This window comes from Chiloscyllium punctatum, chromosome 49, assembly GCF_047496795.1.
Source record: "Chiloscyllium punctatum isolate Juve2018m chromosome 49, sChiPun1.3, whole genome shotgun sequence".
Lineage (NCBI taxonomy): Eukaryota > Metazoa > Chordata > Chondrichthyes > Orectolobiformes > Hemiscylliidae > Chiloscyllium > Chiloscyllium punctatum.
In genome coordinates, this window is record NC_092787.1 from 41,979,001 (window position 1) to 41,995,270 (window position 16,270).

Genomic DNA, 16,270 nt, shown 5'->3' on the forward strand with positions numbered 1-16,270 from the left:
GATGGAGGGGGTGAGGGGAGATGGAGGGGGTGAGGGGAGATGGAGGGGGTGAGGGGCGGGATAAGGGGATGAGGGGAGATGGAGGGGGTGAGGGGCGGGATAAGGGGATGAGGGGAGATGGAGGGGGTGAGGGGCGGGATAAGGGGATGAGGGGAGATGGAGGGGGTGAGGGGCAGATGGAGGCGAAGGAATGGGAGATGGAGGAGGGGGAATGGAGGAGGGGGAATGGAGGAGGGGGGAATGGAGGAGGAGGAAGGAGGAGGGGGAAAGGGGGATGGAGGCATGGAAGGAGGGAATGGAGGCAGGGAAGGAGGGGATGTAGGTGGGGATGGGGGTTGGAGGCAGGGAGATGGGGGGATGAAGGCAGGGAGATGGAGATGGAGATGGGGGGATCGAGTGGGTGAGGAGGGGGAGGATGGAGGGATGGGGTGGAGAAGGGAGGATTGGGGTGGAGAAGGGAGGATAGAGGTGGGGAGGAGGGAGGATGGACGTGGCGTTTGAGGGTTGGAGGTGGGGTGAGGGTGAGGAGGATGGAGGGCGTGAGGAAAATGGAGGGGGTGAGGAGGGAGGACAGAGGGGGTGAGGAGGGGGGATGGAAGTGGGGGATGGGTGAGGAGTGATGGAGGGTGTGAGGAGGGGGATTGAGGGCGTGAGGAGGGATGATTGAGGGAGTGAGGATGGGGGATGGAGATGGGGGGATGGGTGAGGGATGATGGAGGGGGTGAAGAGGATGGATGAAGGGTGTGAGTATGGGGATGGAGGATGGAGGTACGGGATGGGTGAGGAGTAATGGAGGTGTGAAGAGGGGGATGGAGGGGGAGGGGCAATGTAGGGTCTGAGGGGAATGGAGGGTGTGAGGGTGATGAAGGGAGTGAGGAGTGAGTATGGAGGGGTTGGGGGAATGGAGGGGCAATGGAGGGTATGAATTGGGGCGTGGAGGGGTGGAGGGGGTGGGGGATGGAGGAGGGTAGAGAATGGGGGCATTGGGATGCGATATAGCAGGATGGAGAGTGTGAGGGGGGAAAGAGGGGTGAGGATAGTCGGGGTGGTGTGAGGAGGAGGGGCCGATGGAGGGGGTGAGGAGTTGGAGGCCGGTAAGAGATGATGTGAAGAGCAGGAGTCAGGGGAGTGAGGAGTGTAGGGGAGGTGAGGGGAGAATGGAGTGGGTGAGGGAAGTGGTTAGGAGGGGGGTGGGGGAGTGAGGGGAGAGTGGGGTGGGGAGAGCAGTAAGGTGGGGTGGGCGTGTGAGGGTGAGGGGGAGGGGAGTGTGAGGGGTGGGGGAATGGGGAGAGCAGTAAGGTGGGGTTGGGGGTGTGAGGAGGAGGGGGTGAGGAGGAGGAGTGGGGGTGTGAGGAGTTGGGGAAGAGGGTGTGAGGGTGGGGGAGTGAAGGTGAGGGGGTGTGGGAGGGGGTGTGGGGGTGGGGGAGGGGGAGTGGGTGTGAGGGTGTGGGGGAAGGTGTGTGTGTGTTAGTTGTAGTGAGGGGGTGGGGGTGTGAGGGTGAGGGGGTGTGAGGGTGGGGGTGTGAGGGTGAGGGTGTGTGGGTGTCGGAGGGGGAGGGGGTGTCGGATGGGTAGGGGGTGTGAGGGGGAGGGGGTGTGGGTGTCGGAGGGGGAGGGGGTGTCGGATGGGTAGGGGGTGTGAGGGGGAGGGGGTGTGGGTGGAGAAGGGGATGTGAGGGGGTGTGGGTGGGGTTGTGAGGGTGTGAGGGAGGGGGAGGGATAGGAGGTGTGAGGGGGAGGGGGAGGGTGAGGGTGTGGGAGTGTGAGGGTGTGGGGATGTGAGGGCGAGGGGGTGTGAGGGGGAGGGGGTGTGAGGGGGAGGGCGGTGAGGGTGTGGGTGGGGGAGGGGAAGGGGGTGACGGTGGGGGAGGGTGTGTGTGTGTTGGTTATGGTGAGGGGGTGGGGGTGTGAGAGTGTGGGTGGAGGAGGGGGTGTGAGGGGGTGTGGGTAAGGGGGTGTGGGAGGGGGAGGGAGAGGGGCTGGGGGAGGGGCTGTGAGAGAGGGGGAGGGGGTGTGTGTTGGTGGTGGTGAGGGGGCGGGGGTGTGGGAGGGGGAGGGGCTGGGGGAGGGGCTGTGAGGGAGGGGGTGTGGGAGGGGGAGGGGCTGGGGGTGTGGGAGGGGGAGGGGTTGTGTGTTGGTGGTGGTGAGGGGCTGGGGGTGTGGGAGGGGGAGGGGCTGGGGATGTGGGAGGGGGAGGGGCTGGGGGTGTGGGTGGAGGAGGGGGAGGGGCTGGGGGTGGGGCTGTGAGGGAGGGGGAGGGGGAGGGGGTGTGTGTTGGTGGTGGTGAGGGGGCGGGGCTGGGGGCGGGGCTGTGAGGGGGGGGAGGGGGTGTGTGTTGGTGGTGGTGAGGGGGCGGGGCCGGGGGCGGGGCTGTGAGGGAGGGGGGGGGAGGGGTGTGTTTTGGTGGTGGTGAGGGGGCGGGGCTGGGGGCGGGGCTGTGAGGGGGGGGAGGGGGTGTGTGTTGGTGGTGGTGAGGGGGCGGGGCTGGGAGGGAGGGGGGGGAGGGGGTGTGTGTTGGTGGTGGTGAGGGGGCGGGGCCGCCTCTGAGTGTGTGACGGTTGGAGGGTCGGGCCTCGCGCTCTCACAGCGGCTTCCGGAGCGCGAGCGGGAGCGGAGACAGAGAGGGAGAGGTAACCAACCCGCGGGCCCGGGGGGGAGTGACCCCCCCCCCCCCCCCAGGGCGGGGAGTGGGACAGTCCGGAGCCGGTCACTGACCGGGACTCCCGCCGGTTTGTTGTTCTCACAGACTCCGGCCACACGCTTCACACTGTCCCGGAGCGGGCAGAGTCAGGGGGGGGGGAGAGCCCGGAGCCCGGAGCCCGGAGCCCGGGGGTGACAGTGGCGGCACAGTGACACGGTGGTCAGCACAGCTGCCTGACAGCGCCAGGGTCCCTGGTTCGATTCCTCCCTGACTGTGGGGAGTTTGCACGTTCTCTCCGTGTCTGTGTGGGTTTCCTCCGGGTGCTCCGGTTTCCCCCCACAGTCCAAAGATGTGCAGGTCAGGGTGAATGGGCCGTGGGAAATTGTCCATAATGTTGGGTGTGTTAGTCCGGAGTAAATATACGGTAGGGGAATGGATTTGGGTGGGTTTCTCTTCAGAGGGGCAGTGTGGACTTGTTGGGCCGAAGGGCCTGATTCTACACTGTAGAGAATCTAATCTAGTGCTCAGAGCCCCGGGGGGGACAGTGCTCAGAGCCCGGGGGGGGGGGGGGGACAGTGCTCAGAGCCCGGGGGGGGGGGGGGACAGTGCTCAGAGCCCGGGGGGGGGGACAGTGCTCAGAGCCCCGGGGGGGACAGTGCTCAGAGCCCGGGGGGGGGGGGGGACAGTGCTCAGAGCCCGGGGGGGGGGGGGGGGGGGGGACAGTGCTCAGAGCCCGGGGGGGACAGTGCTCAGAGCCCGGGGGGGGGGGGGGGGGGGGGACAGTGCTCAGAGCCCGGGGGGGGGGGGGGGGGGGACAGTGCTCAGAGCCCGGGGGGGGACAGTGCTCAGAGCCCGGGGGGGGGGGGGGGGGACAGTGCTCAGAGCCCGGGGGGTGGGGACAGTGCCCAGAGCTCGGGGATAGGGGACAGGGCCCGGGGGTGACAGTGCCTAGAGCCTGGGGGACAGAGCCCGAGCCCAGGGACAGTGGTCAGGGTCAGCCTTAACAATCAGGGTCACCATTCCAGCCCTGGGGGTTCCTTACCACAGTCTGAGTGCTGAGCATTTACAGCTTGTGTTTGATCTGGGGGTCAGTGCTGGAGATTCCAGACTTGGGCAGTACTCACGGTTACTATGTGATTTATCAAACGGGCAGTGCCAGAGCTTCGGAGTTTGAGCCCAGCGTCACTGTCAAAGGATCGGGCCAAAGTTGGCGTCTGGGGCCGTGGTCAATGCTGGAGGTGTATGCCAGGGTCACAGTCAGTGTGGTCGGGGGTCACTATTTGAGTTTCGGTCTTGGTCTTTGCAGGAAGCTGCAGCCAGCCTCTCTCCCAGAGGTTTTGACTACGGTCAGTGCAGGTGTTTTATCTGGGCTTCTTTGTCAGAATTTCAGGCAAGATCAATACCAGAGACTAAGCCTGGTGTCAGGACTGGATTTTTCAGTTATGGCCAGTGTTGAAGGTTCCAGCACAGTCAGTGAGGGGGTTTCCAGCCAGAGTCATTACATTTTATTTCACCACACTGCTAATGGTAGACAGACAGGAAAGGGTCCATGATGAAGACTGAGCCCTGGTGGGAATAGTGCTGGAAACAGCCCCACCATTTCCATAAGTTGTCCCAAATATGACACATGACCAATTTAATCACCAGGATGGATCACTAATAAGATTAAAGAAACTCTCATCAGTTTTCATCAAGGAATAAGAAAGCTAAAATGTATTTGTTAGGACAAACATTGTTTAACATGGAGAATTAATTATTAATGTGCAAACTTAACTTTACCAACTTCAATCCAAACACACACATTCATTCAAAAATAAGATAAGACAGGACAAGAAGTTTTTTTGGGAATGTAGTGGGTGGAAAATGTAGGCAAAAATGAACAAATTGTGTGGATCAGAGTCCACACAACAAGGGTTGGATTGAGGTGCCTTTTCTCACCATTTTTCTTTGGGTTTTGGTGGTGATATCGCGCAGTTGTCGACTTTAGCAATTCTGAGTTCGATCACTGGTCAGTTGAACTTGGGTCTTGACTTGAATGAGAAGGTTTTTTTTGATTTTTCAAAGTCTGAGTGTTGTTTCTACTCCGAATAAAAAGACAGGCAGAGAAAGGTCTATGATCTAACTGTCCCTCAGGTCTGCGATAAACTGTACTTAAATCAATCCAAACCTTGTTGCTAAGCAGTTAGTGTTTTTTTTTCCAAAGATATCTGGTGCCAGTGTGTCCCACAAAACAGTTGAAATTCACTTCCAGCAACCTAACACCACACAATTCCACTTTCTTTTGAGTGATAAAAAACACAACTGGTTCATTCTCTGTAACAAAGTGGAACTCCTCCCCACTTTAGCTTAGCAAGTAAAATGTCCATAATTCTTAACAAAAAAAGGAAATTGCAGGTGATAGTGCTCCAGAGTATCTGCTGCTGCTGTCCTTCTTGATGGTATTGGCCATGAGTTTGGAAGGTGATACTGTAGTGCATCTTATAGCGAGTACACACTGCTACTACTGAGCTTCAGTGGTGCAGGGAGTGGATGCTTGTGGATATGGTGTCAATCAAATGTCACCTTCCCTTTGTCCTGGTAGATGTCAAGCTTTATGAGAGTGTTGCACCCATCCAGACAAGTAGGGAGTGTTTTATCACACTCTTGCCTTATGCCTTACAGTGTCCTGTGACAGGTGGATGTGGGGCACAGGGTGCATAAATGGGTAGGTGTAGAATAGTGTTCTATAATGTGGAAGTCTGATCTATTTTTTTTTGCAATGAGGTAGTGTGGGATTCAGTGCATGTTTATGGGGCTGCATCAGTTACAAGGTACAATAATAGTGCTTTGTGGGGTCAGGGTGCAGCATTGGGGCTGAGTGGGGAACACTGCGCACTAGTTTGGTTGTGTGGAGTTGATGGTGTAATAATGCAGTAGTATGGGGTACAGTGTCCCACAGTGGTGCAGTGTGGGTTACAGAGTGCCTTAAAGGACTGTATAAGGGACAGTGTTCTGTAATGGGGTTGTGTGGTGTTGTACCAGGAAAGTAAGTGTATATATTGCAATCTGATGCAGAGTGTCCGATGGGAATGTGTGAAGCCGTTGTGCTCTCGAGGTTCCAGCTGCGGTAGTTGTAGTGTGCAGGGTATAGGTTGTAGTAATTAGTCCACGTGGAGTACAAAATTCCAAAGACATTCACTCTCAGAGTAATGTTTTTGCGACATCTCAATCTTAAATGGGCAGTCTCTTTTTAAAACTATGACCTCCAGTTTTTGATTCTCCTACAAGAGGTAACAGCCTTTTTACAAAAACAGAAGTTGCTGGAAAAGCTCAGCAGGTCTGGCAGCATCTGTTCAGAGAAATCAAAGTTAATGTTTCGGGTCCGGCGACTCTTCCTCCTCAGAACTGGGTTGGATGTAAGCACGTGGAGTGCACTTAGTTCAGAGGGAGATAAGTTGGATTGGGTGAGGGGGAGGCAGAGAATTGAGGTGACCAATGTCATGTCGACAGTTCTCTTTGATCAGATAAAGTGCAGGTCAAAGGCTAGAGGGAGGGGTCCAGGTGGAGAGTGAGTGTTGGAACTGGGCAAAAGGGATTTGTGCGATAGGGAGAGGACTCTTGTCCAAAGAAATGGGCGTGGACGCAAAGACAGTGGAAGAAGAGTTCAACATTACGTCATGCCCAAAAGTCATTAGGTGGGGTTACAGAGGGATAAAACTGAGTACGGAATATTTAGTATTGGAGAGTGGAAGTTCAGGAGGGATGGTGAATACCTGACAGGAGGTAGGGTTGGGGAAGGGGAGGAAGGTTCCAGAAGGCCACAGGTATCCTTGAGTTGTTGTATCTTGTGGGCCTTGATGCCTGAAAGGAAAAGAGAACATTTGTTGTTACCGTAACGAATGAGCTGGAGGATGAATTGGAGCTGTGGAGTGGTGCAGTCCTAAGCCAGCATGTTGTGATGCTGTTGGAGAGCAAGGCAGAGCGTGTGCATGTGACACCATGTAGCACCGAGTGTGGATCCCAAACTACAGAGAGAGCAGTTGTCTGTGGAATGTTGAACATCATGGAGATACCTGTGATCCTGGGTGGCTTCAAAGCACGAAGGATGATCCTGAGAGTTGAAATCCATGTGGGGTGAGTCTGAGCCAGAGGCAATCGCTGAGGAATGTGATGTGGCTGTGGAAACGAGGTTTAGCAAATACCTAGTCAAACACCAGGAACGACAGTGAAATTAATGTCGGCAGACAAGGAGAAAGATTGAAATGGAAACACAGTTGGAGAAAGGAGCAGAACTTCAAGTGCTGTAAATCAGAAACAAAAACAAGTTGCTGGAAAAGCTCAGCAGGTCTGGCAGCACCTGTGAGGAGAAATCAAAGTTAACATTTCGGACCCAGTGACCTTCCTAAGAATAGCCTTTTTACATCCATCTCATCAAATTCCCGCAGGATGTTAGATGCTTCAATTAAGTCACCTTTGATTCTTTCAAATTCCAGACGATACAGTCCTAATCTGCCAAGCCTTTCCTCACAAGGCCATCCAATCATTCCAGGTGTTAGTCTAGTAAATCTTCTCTAACTGCTTTCAATGCATTAACATCTCTCTAAGTACACTGAGCAGTACTACACACAGTACTTCAGATGGGGTTTCACCAATGCCCTGTATAACTGAAGCATAACCTCCTCACATTTGCCTTCAGTTCCCCTCACAATAAAACATAACGTACTATTGGATTTTGATTTCTTGCAATGCCTACTTGCTAACCTTCTGTAATTCATGTACCAAGACCTGCAAATCTGTGTCTCAAGCTTTGCAAACTCTCACCATTTAAATAATTAGCCTCTTTAATTTTGACTGCCAAAAAAAATGGACAATTTCACACTTTGCCCACTTTATACTCGATTTGCCAGATCTGTGCCTTGTGTCCTCCTCACAGCTCACCTTCCTACATATTTTAATGTCATTAACAAATTTAGGTCCATACCTTTGATCCCTTCCTCCAAATCATTGATATAAATTGGAAAGAGTTGAAGGCCCAGAACTGACCCCAGTGGCAGTCTATTTGTGATATCCTGCCAGCCTGAAAAAGACCCACTTATTCCTGTTCTGTTTCCTGTTATCCAGCCAATTTTGTATCCATGCAAATTTGTTCCTGCCAACACATGCACTTTTATTTTCCACAGTAATCTTTCATGTGGGACCTTATCAAATATCTTCTGGAAATCTCAGTACAATGCGGTCTCTGGTTCCTCTTTACCTACAGCATAAGGTGTTTCTTCAAGGACTCTGGTAAATTAATTAAATAATTTCCCTCAAGGAAACAATGTGGCTCTACCTGATTACCTTGAATTTACCCATGTGCCCTATTAGTAATTAGTCTAACATTTTCCCTCTGATGTTAAACTAACTGGCCTGTAGTTGGCTACTTTCTGCCTCCTGGTCTCTTTGAATAAATGAGCTACATCAGCTGTTTTTCAGTTTATAGGGACCTTCCCTGAATCTAATGAGTTTTGGAACTACTTCCCTGGTGGTTATAAGTTTCTGGAGTTCCTCCTTCCCTTTACAGATAACTTCAGAGGATGAACACAATAGCTGTTAATTTTCACAGGCATCTCTTTATTCTCCAAACTCATTTTTACAAAGACCACTACTTACTTTCCTAACTGTTCTTTCTTAAAAAAATAAGTCTCAAGAAACTTTTCCTGTCATTTTTTTGGCTAATTTTCCCTCATACTTTTGAATTTTTACCTCCTCCTTTATCTTTTGTAATTCTTTGCTTTTTATATTCTGTCCAATCTTCTGACCTGCCATCTATCTTTACAATAATGTGTATTCTTTTTGATATTATCTTTGGTGTGCAACTGCATCTATATTGACCTATTCCTTAATGTAAATTGCAATTTAACTTTTTGCTAGCTGTGCTTTTCTGCTCTCATGGCCTTTGTTTAAGTTCAAAATCGTAGTCTTGGACCCACACTTCTCTCCCTTAAACACTCTGTAAAGATTAATTCATGTCATGGTGGTTGCTTCACAGGTATGATTTCATATGAGGTCAATAAGTAATCTTACCTTATTGGTCAAAACTCGGTAGAGTCTAGCCTGTTCGATGGTTGGTGCCATAACATGCTGGTTTAAGCAATTGCCCCAGAAACATTCAATAAATTCCTCACCCCAGTTACTTCTTTCCCCACCTGATTTTTCCAGACTGTGTACAGTATGTTTAAAATCCTACATGTTATTTTGTATCCATTTAAAAAGGTCCCGTTTTTTTCTTTCCTTGATACCTTGTCCTAGCATATGGTTACTGTAGACAACTCCCATAAGTGAGCTCTTGCCTTTATCGTTACCCATCTGTACCCAGATTGCTTATATATTTTGGTTTCCTGAATTTAGGTCATCTCTTTCTCTCTATTATGCTGATATCACTTAGTTAATTGAGCCACTCCTCTACCCTTTCCTAGCTTCCTATCCATCGTTAAGTGTCACAGGTGCCAGTCTAGCTCAGGTCTCAGTAATCCCACAAGATCATATTTATCTCAATTTGTATGATTAATACATCTGTTTTGTTTTGAAGGCTATGCATTCTCAAATACAATGCCTTCAGTTTTGTCCTTTTGTTATTTTTTGCAAGCTGCAGTGTCCCACAAACCAGAACCTACTTCTCCCACGCCAGTCTTTTACCCACGCATTCATCTCTCTAACCATGTCTACCTTATGCCAACTTATATGTTCAGATAATTACCCAGAGATTACTAACTTGAAGTTCTGCTTCTTAATTTGGTGACGAGCCCCTTACAAAACAGGAAAAAATGGTCTGATCTTGGCTAACAAGACAAAGTACAGATATAACTAGTTCCAAGAAAGGGACATAAAAATTGGCCAAAGAAACAGGAGACCTGAGGATTGGGAGCAGTTTAGATTTCAGCGAAGGAGGATAAAGGGACTGATTAAGAGGGGGATATAGAGTACGAGAGTGAGCATGTGGGGAACCTATAAACTGATTGTAAAATCTTCTATAGGTATGTGAAGGGACAAAGATGATGATAAATGTAGGTCTCTTTACAGATAGAAACAGAAGTTAAAATGGGGAACAACTTGATGGCAGGCCAATTAAATACATATTTTGGTTATGTCTTCAAAAGGAAAACACAAATAATAGCCCAGAAATGTTGGGGCACACGAGGTCTCGTGGAAGGAAACCAGTGTTTGTTGGGAGAAATTGATGGGATTAAAGGGTGATAAATTCCCAGTGTTTGATAATCCACATCCCAGAATACTTAAGGAAGTTGCCTAGAAATAGTGCATGCATTGGTGGTCATCTATCAAGATACTATAGATTCAAATGGTTCTTACATACTGGAGGGTAGCTAATGTAACCCAAGAAGTCAAAAAAAAACCATATCGAGAGAAAACAGAATTGTAGACCAGTTAGTTGGACTTTGGTAATAGGGAAATTACTCGAGGTAACCACCATAGATTACTAAGAGCACTTGGAAAACAGTGACAGAAACAGAGAGGAAATCATGCTTGACAAATTCATTGGAACTTAGCAAGGATGTAACAGTAGAGTTGATGATAGGGAATCAATAGATGTAGTTTACTTGGGGTTTCAGAAGGGTTTTGACAGAATCTTATGTAAGAATGTATATTGTAGTTCATGGGATTGGGTTAACATATTGACAGATAGAGAACTGGTTGGCAGACAGGAAACAAAAAGTAGAACTAAATGGGTCTTTTTCTAAGTGCAGTCCGTGACTAGTGGGGTACTGAAGACATTAGTGCTTGGAACACAGCTATTTACAACATATATGAATGACTTAGGGGAACCAACTAATATTTACAGACAGCACAAAGCTAAGTGTGAGCATCATTAGATGGATGCAGAGCTGCTTCAGTTTGATTTGGACAAATTGTGTGAGTGAGCGAGCAATGAAGTACAATGTGGATAAATGTAAAGTTATCCCATTTGGTAGCAAAAATAGGTTGACAAATTATTATTTGAATGACGATAGCCTGGGAAAGGGGGAGGTGCAACAAAACCCATGTCTCACTGAAGGTAAGCATTAGAAGTGCAGCAGGCGGTTAAGAAAACACATGCTGTGTTGGTCTTCAAGTACACGAGCAGTGATATCTTGCTGCAATTACACAGAGCCTTGGTGAAATCATACCTGGAATATTGTGTGCAGTCTTGGTCTCCTAATCTGTGGAAGAATGTTTTGGCTACGGAGAGAATGCAACAAAGGTTTACCAAGACTGGTGCCTGGGGTGGCAGAACTGACACATGAACAGAGACTAGATTGGTTAGGACTATATTCACAGGAGTTAAGAATAAGGACGATCTCATAGAAACCTAAAATTCTAGCAGGACTAGACAGTAAATACTGGAAGGATGTTCTCAATTGCAGGGGACTCCTGACCAGGACTGAGATGAGCAATCTTTTCACCCAGACAAGTGATGAACCTGTGGAATTCTGTGCCACAGAAAGCAGTCAAGGCCAATGAAAATGTTGAAGACGACAATAGTTGTTAGTGCTAAAGAAATGAAAGCAGAAACGTGGTATGATCAGCCTCAAAGCGCCGAATGGTCTACTTATGGTCCTACGCAGAACCTCTTTCTGAGCTTTACCATGTCATTAGTGCCTATATAGACCACGATGCTGGATGTTCCTCCTCCCACTGCAAGTAATTCTCCAGTCCATGGCAGGTCACCTGAACCCTGGCATCGGGCAGCCAACACAGTCACATTGGCTCTCGCTGTTTGCTGCAGAGAACTGAGTCAATCCCCCTGACGATCCCCTAATACCCCACTTCATTCCTTTTGGCTCTCCTGCATGAATGTCTTCCTGTACCATGAGACCATGCTGATTTCCCTTATTCAGCCCACCGGCTCCACTCTCATCCAAACAAGCTCGGAGAACCGCAGACACATTTTCAGAGGCTGATGCTCCTGTCTGCTAAGTGCCTAACATTCCTCAGTTGCAGTCACACCCTCTTATCCCTGACACACTGACCACACCAGAACCTAGTATCCTAAGAGGTGTGACTGCCTCTTGGTATAAAGAATCCAGGTAACTTTAACCCTCCCTGCTGTTTTGTTGTGACTGTGTTCAACCTGCAGGTTAAACTCTGACCAAATCTGCTCAAACGTCAAACTCTTACCACAGTTATGTTTGCCTTGCTTCATAATGGAATCCATGAGCGCTCACATCCTGCAGTTTTGGCATACCACCTGCACCGCTGTCCTTATGAGTTGTTTTATTCACTCACTCGTTGGTTTTAATGTATTACTTTAACTTTATCAAAATTTGCATCCTATCTTAAAACACGAGCGTGCATAGGCTTTAATTAATTAAAAGATACTCAAATAGCTAGCCCCTTTCCTTGTAGTGAATCAAGAACAAATTCCCAATAATCAATTCTCTGCTCTGGCTTTGTCACTTTTGTCAGTGAAATAACTTCATAGAGGCTGTTTTCCAACACCAATTCACCCTTTATTTATACATGCAGAGTTCTTAACACTGATCCAACTCCCTCAGCCAGCTCTGACTGAACAGGATGTCTGACACTGCTGTTCTTATCGGTCATCTAGGGCTCCTGATTGGACCAGATTAACAGCCCCAGTCAGGCAACTCATATTCTATAAGTCCCACCTGGCTGACCTAGTTACATTCACCAGATCCATCCCCCTCTCAGATCATGACATAGGCTGGTTCTTTTTATTTGTAGCTCGTCTTGGGCTGTTTTAGCACTGGGTCAGACTCTTCCAATTCTGTCTCAGATACAGACAGCATATAATGAATGCACAGTAGCTCACCTCTTGCACCCAGAGTTTCTTGGCAGAATTTCATTCTCTTCTTCAGGCAGCAAAGGCTGTGTCCATCTCAGATTCCAAGGTATCTTCAGCTCTGACAATCATCGAAACCTAGTCAAAAATCCCAATACAGATTCCCCAGGTTCTCAACTTGCTGAGTAAAACCGATAGCACCTCAGAATTCAAGGAAACTTAATGTCATAATATTCCTTAAATAGATCAACTCTTGGAAGGTTTTAGTAACTGATGTCTCAGGGAAAGTTAGGCTCCTAATAACCAAAAAGGCTGTGGGTCGTCGAAGGAGAATTACTCATTGATTTGCATCTGCCCCAGTGTCATTTACCTGGGGAAAGAAATTCATTCTTCTCACATACTGGGCCCAGTGTTTTATGGCAGGATCAAATGAATCAAACTTCCCAAACAATGGCATGATGCCAGAATTCAAAGATGACTGATTCAAACAAATTTCTTCAAGAGCTTTTGGGTGGCACGGTGGCACAGTGGTTAGCACTGCTGCCTCACAGCGCCAGAGACCTGGGTTCAATTCCCGCCTCAGGCGACTGACTGTGTGGAGTTTGCACATTCTCCGTGTCTGCGTGGGTTCCCTCCGGGTGCTCCGGTTTCCTCCCACAGTCCAAAGATGTGCAGGTCAGGTGAATTGGCCATGCTAAATTGCCCGTAGTGTTCGGTAAGGGGTAGATGTAGGGGTATGGGTGGGTTACGCTTCGGCGGGACGGTGTGGACGTGTTGGGCCGAAGGGCCTGTTTCCACACTGGAAGTAATCTAATCTAATCTAAATCTAAAGTAATCTAATCTAAAAAAAACATGCTTTTCTCCCACCGCCACTGAAATAACTCCTCAGACATAAGTATTCCATCACCTTTTATTTCATCACATGGAGAGTCCTTTACATTGATCTCGCTGTCTCAAAGTCAGCTGTGACTGAATAGGCTGTCTGATACTGCTGTTCTTTTTTCTCTTATTACCCCCACACAATCACCTAATTGTGGTACTGCTTATTTTTTTCCACCCATGGTGTGTGTGTGCAGGTGTGAGACACAGTGAGAGACACAAGGTGTACAAATCATTATTCAACTTCCACCACCAGGAAGATAGGAAACACCCGAGTGGCCAGTGACAAGCTCTGCCCTTCACATCAAAGGGCAATGCTGTGTGATCAAAACAGTGAAGGGGAGGGTAGGGATTAAATCAAAATAGAGTTGGACGGGGGAAATAATGCACTCCACTCCCTGCGGCGCCCACCTCTCCCTGAACGACTCCAGGGTGTTGGTGGATACCGCGTGCTCCTTCTCCAAGGACACCCGGGCTCTAACGTAACCGCGGAAGAGGGGCAGGCAGTCGGCCCTAACGACCCCCTCCATGGCCCGCTGCCTCGACCTGATACTGCTGTTCTTTTTTTTTTCTTTTTTTTCCTTACTTAACCCCCACACTACTGCCTAATTGCAGTAGTGTTTATTTTTTTCCCCAGCACCCATGGTGTGTGTGTGTGCAGGTGTGAGACACAGTGAAAGACACAAGGGGCACGAATCTTTATTCAATTTCCACCACCAGGAAGATAGGAAAACACCCGAGTGGCCAGTGACAAGCACTGCCCTTCAAACCACAGGGCAATGCTGTGTGATCAAAACAGTGAAGGGGAGGGTAGGGACTAAATCAAAATAGAGTTGGAGGGAGAAATGATGCACTCCACTCCCTGCGGCGCCCACCTCTCCCTGAACGACTCCAGGGTGTTGGTGGACACCGCATGCTCCTTCTCCAAGGACACCCGGGCTCTAGCGTAACCGCGGAAGAGGGGCAGGCAGTCGGCCCTAACGACCCCCTCCATGGCCCGCTGCCTGGACCTGATACTGCTGTTCTTTTTTTTCAGTCAGGGCTCCCTGATTGGGTCAGATTAATAGCCTCAATCAAGGAACTCATATGTGGTCCACCTGGCTGACCTTGTTACAATCACTATGGTCAGTCTTTTCAAATTTGGGGCAAGGGTTTGGTGTCTCCACTAAACTGACGAAGGACTTACGCCCAAAAATCTTGGTTATACTTGTCCTCGGATGCTGCCTGACCTGCTGTGCTTTTCCAGCACCACACTCTCGATTGATCTCCAGCATCTGCAGTCCTCAGTTTCTCCTAGTCTCCAGTAAATTGGCAGGGCTGGGGGGGAGAAGGAGTAAAGGCTCAAAGCTTTGCCTTCTCTTTATCTTCTGCCCAGTTAGGGCTCACTCCTGAAGGTCTGACTGCCACCCCTCTAGAAGGTGCGTCTCACATTTCACCATCTGCCCGAATAGTAGGTGAACCTATGTCCTCGGAACGGTGTATTCTGAAGAAAAGTCTATTGGATTCAAAACTTTAACTCTGTTTGTCTTTCCACAAATGCTGTCAGACCTGCTGGGTTTCTCTAGCTATCTCTGTAATTGTTTTAGATTTTGAACATCCACAATACTTTGCTTCTATCCGCAGAATATCTTCCTGGAGCCCTGGATAACTAGTCCAGAGACATTGCCACTACACCACCACATTCCCATTTTGTTTATGATATTGTTGAGATTGGCACATGGAGCTGTAATTTTGTTGAGAGGGGCAGAGATGCTTTTTAGTTGCTGTGAGGGGCACATGCACAGTAACTGGGCTGTCTTGGACATTGGGGCCGAGAGTGGGATTGTATGAAGTCCAGAGTGCAACAACAGGGTGCAATCATGAGGCCCTGTGGGATACAGCGGGTTTTGATGGAACTTCCAATATTTTAGTGTGGCGTAATAGCATATGAAGGGGACAGAGTGCAGTAATGATGCTCTTTGTTACAGAGTGCAGAAATTGGGCTGTGGAGTACCGGCTGCTGTAATGGGGTTGTGTGGCGTACAGCGTGTTGTAATGGAGTTGTTTGGGTGAACAACGTCCTGTAAGGGGGTTGTGTGGGGTACAGGGTATTGTAATGGAGTTGCTTGGGTGAACAATATCCTGTAATGGGGCAGTGTGGGGTACAGGGTGCAATCCAGGAGTTGTGTGGGTGACAGAGTGTTGTAATGGGGTTGTATGGGATACAGGGTGCAGTAGTGGGGCTGTCTGGGATACAGGGTGCAGAAGTGGGGCTGTGTGGGATACAGGGTGCTGTAGTGGGGCTGTGTGGGATACAGGGTGTTGTAGTGGGGCTGTGTGGGATACAGGGTGCTGTAGTGGGGCTGTGTGGGATACAGGGTGCTGTAGTGGGGCTGTGTGGGATACAGGGTGTTGTAGTGGGGCTGTATGGGATACAGGGTGTTGTAGTGGGGCTGTGTGGGATACAGGGTGCTGTAGTGGGGCTGTGTGGGATACAGGGTGCTATAGTGGGGCTGTGTGGGATACAGGGTGCTGTAATGGGGCTGTGTGGAATACAGGATGCTGAAATGGGGCAGTGTGGGATACAGGGTGATGTACTGGGGCTGTGTGGGATACAGGATGCTGTAATTGGGCTGTGTGGGATACAGGATGCTGTAATGGGACTGTGTGGAATACAGGGTGCTGTTGTGGGGGTGTGTGGGATACAGGGTGCAGTAGTGGGGCTGTATGGGATACAGGGTGCTGTAGCGGGGCTGTATGGGATACAGGGTGCTGTAGCGGGGCTGTGTGGGATACAGGGTGCTGTCATGGGGCTGTGTGAGATACAAGGTGTTGTGGTGGGGGAGTGTGGCGTACAGGGTGCTGTATTGGGGCTGTGTGGGACATAGGGTGCTGTAATTGGGCTGTGTGGGATAGTGGGTGCTGTGCTGGGGCTGTATGGGATACAGGATGCTGTCATGGGGCTGTGTGGGATACAGGGTGCAGTTGTGGGGCTGTGTGGGACACGGTGC

The 16,270-nt window shown here is 49.7% G+C and overlaps 1 protein-coding gene across 1 annotated transcript in view; it reads left to right on the forward strand.

The window, feature by feature from the left end:
* The first annotated feature begins 2,529 nt into the window (after positions 1 to 2,529).
* LOC140469638 (discoidin domain-containing receptor 2-like) overlaps positions 2,530 to 16,270 on the forward strand; it is a 143,679-nt gene continuing 129,938 nt past the window's right edge. The window contains exon 1 of the mRNA XM_072566336.1: positions 2,530 to 2,630. The gene's annotated coding sequence lies outside the window, so the exon portion shown is untranslated. The remainder of the gene's footprint in view (positions 2,631 to 16,270) is intronic.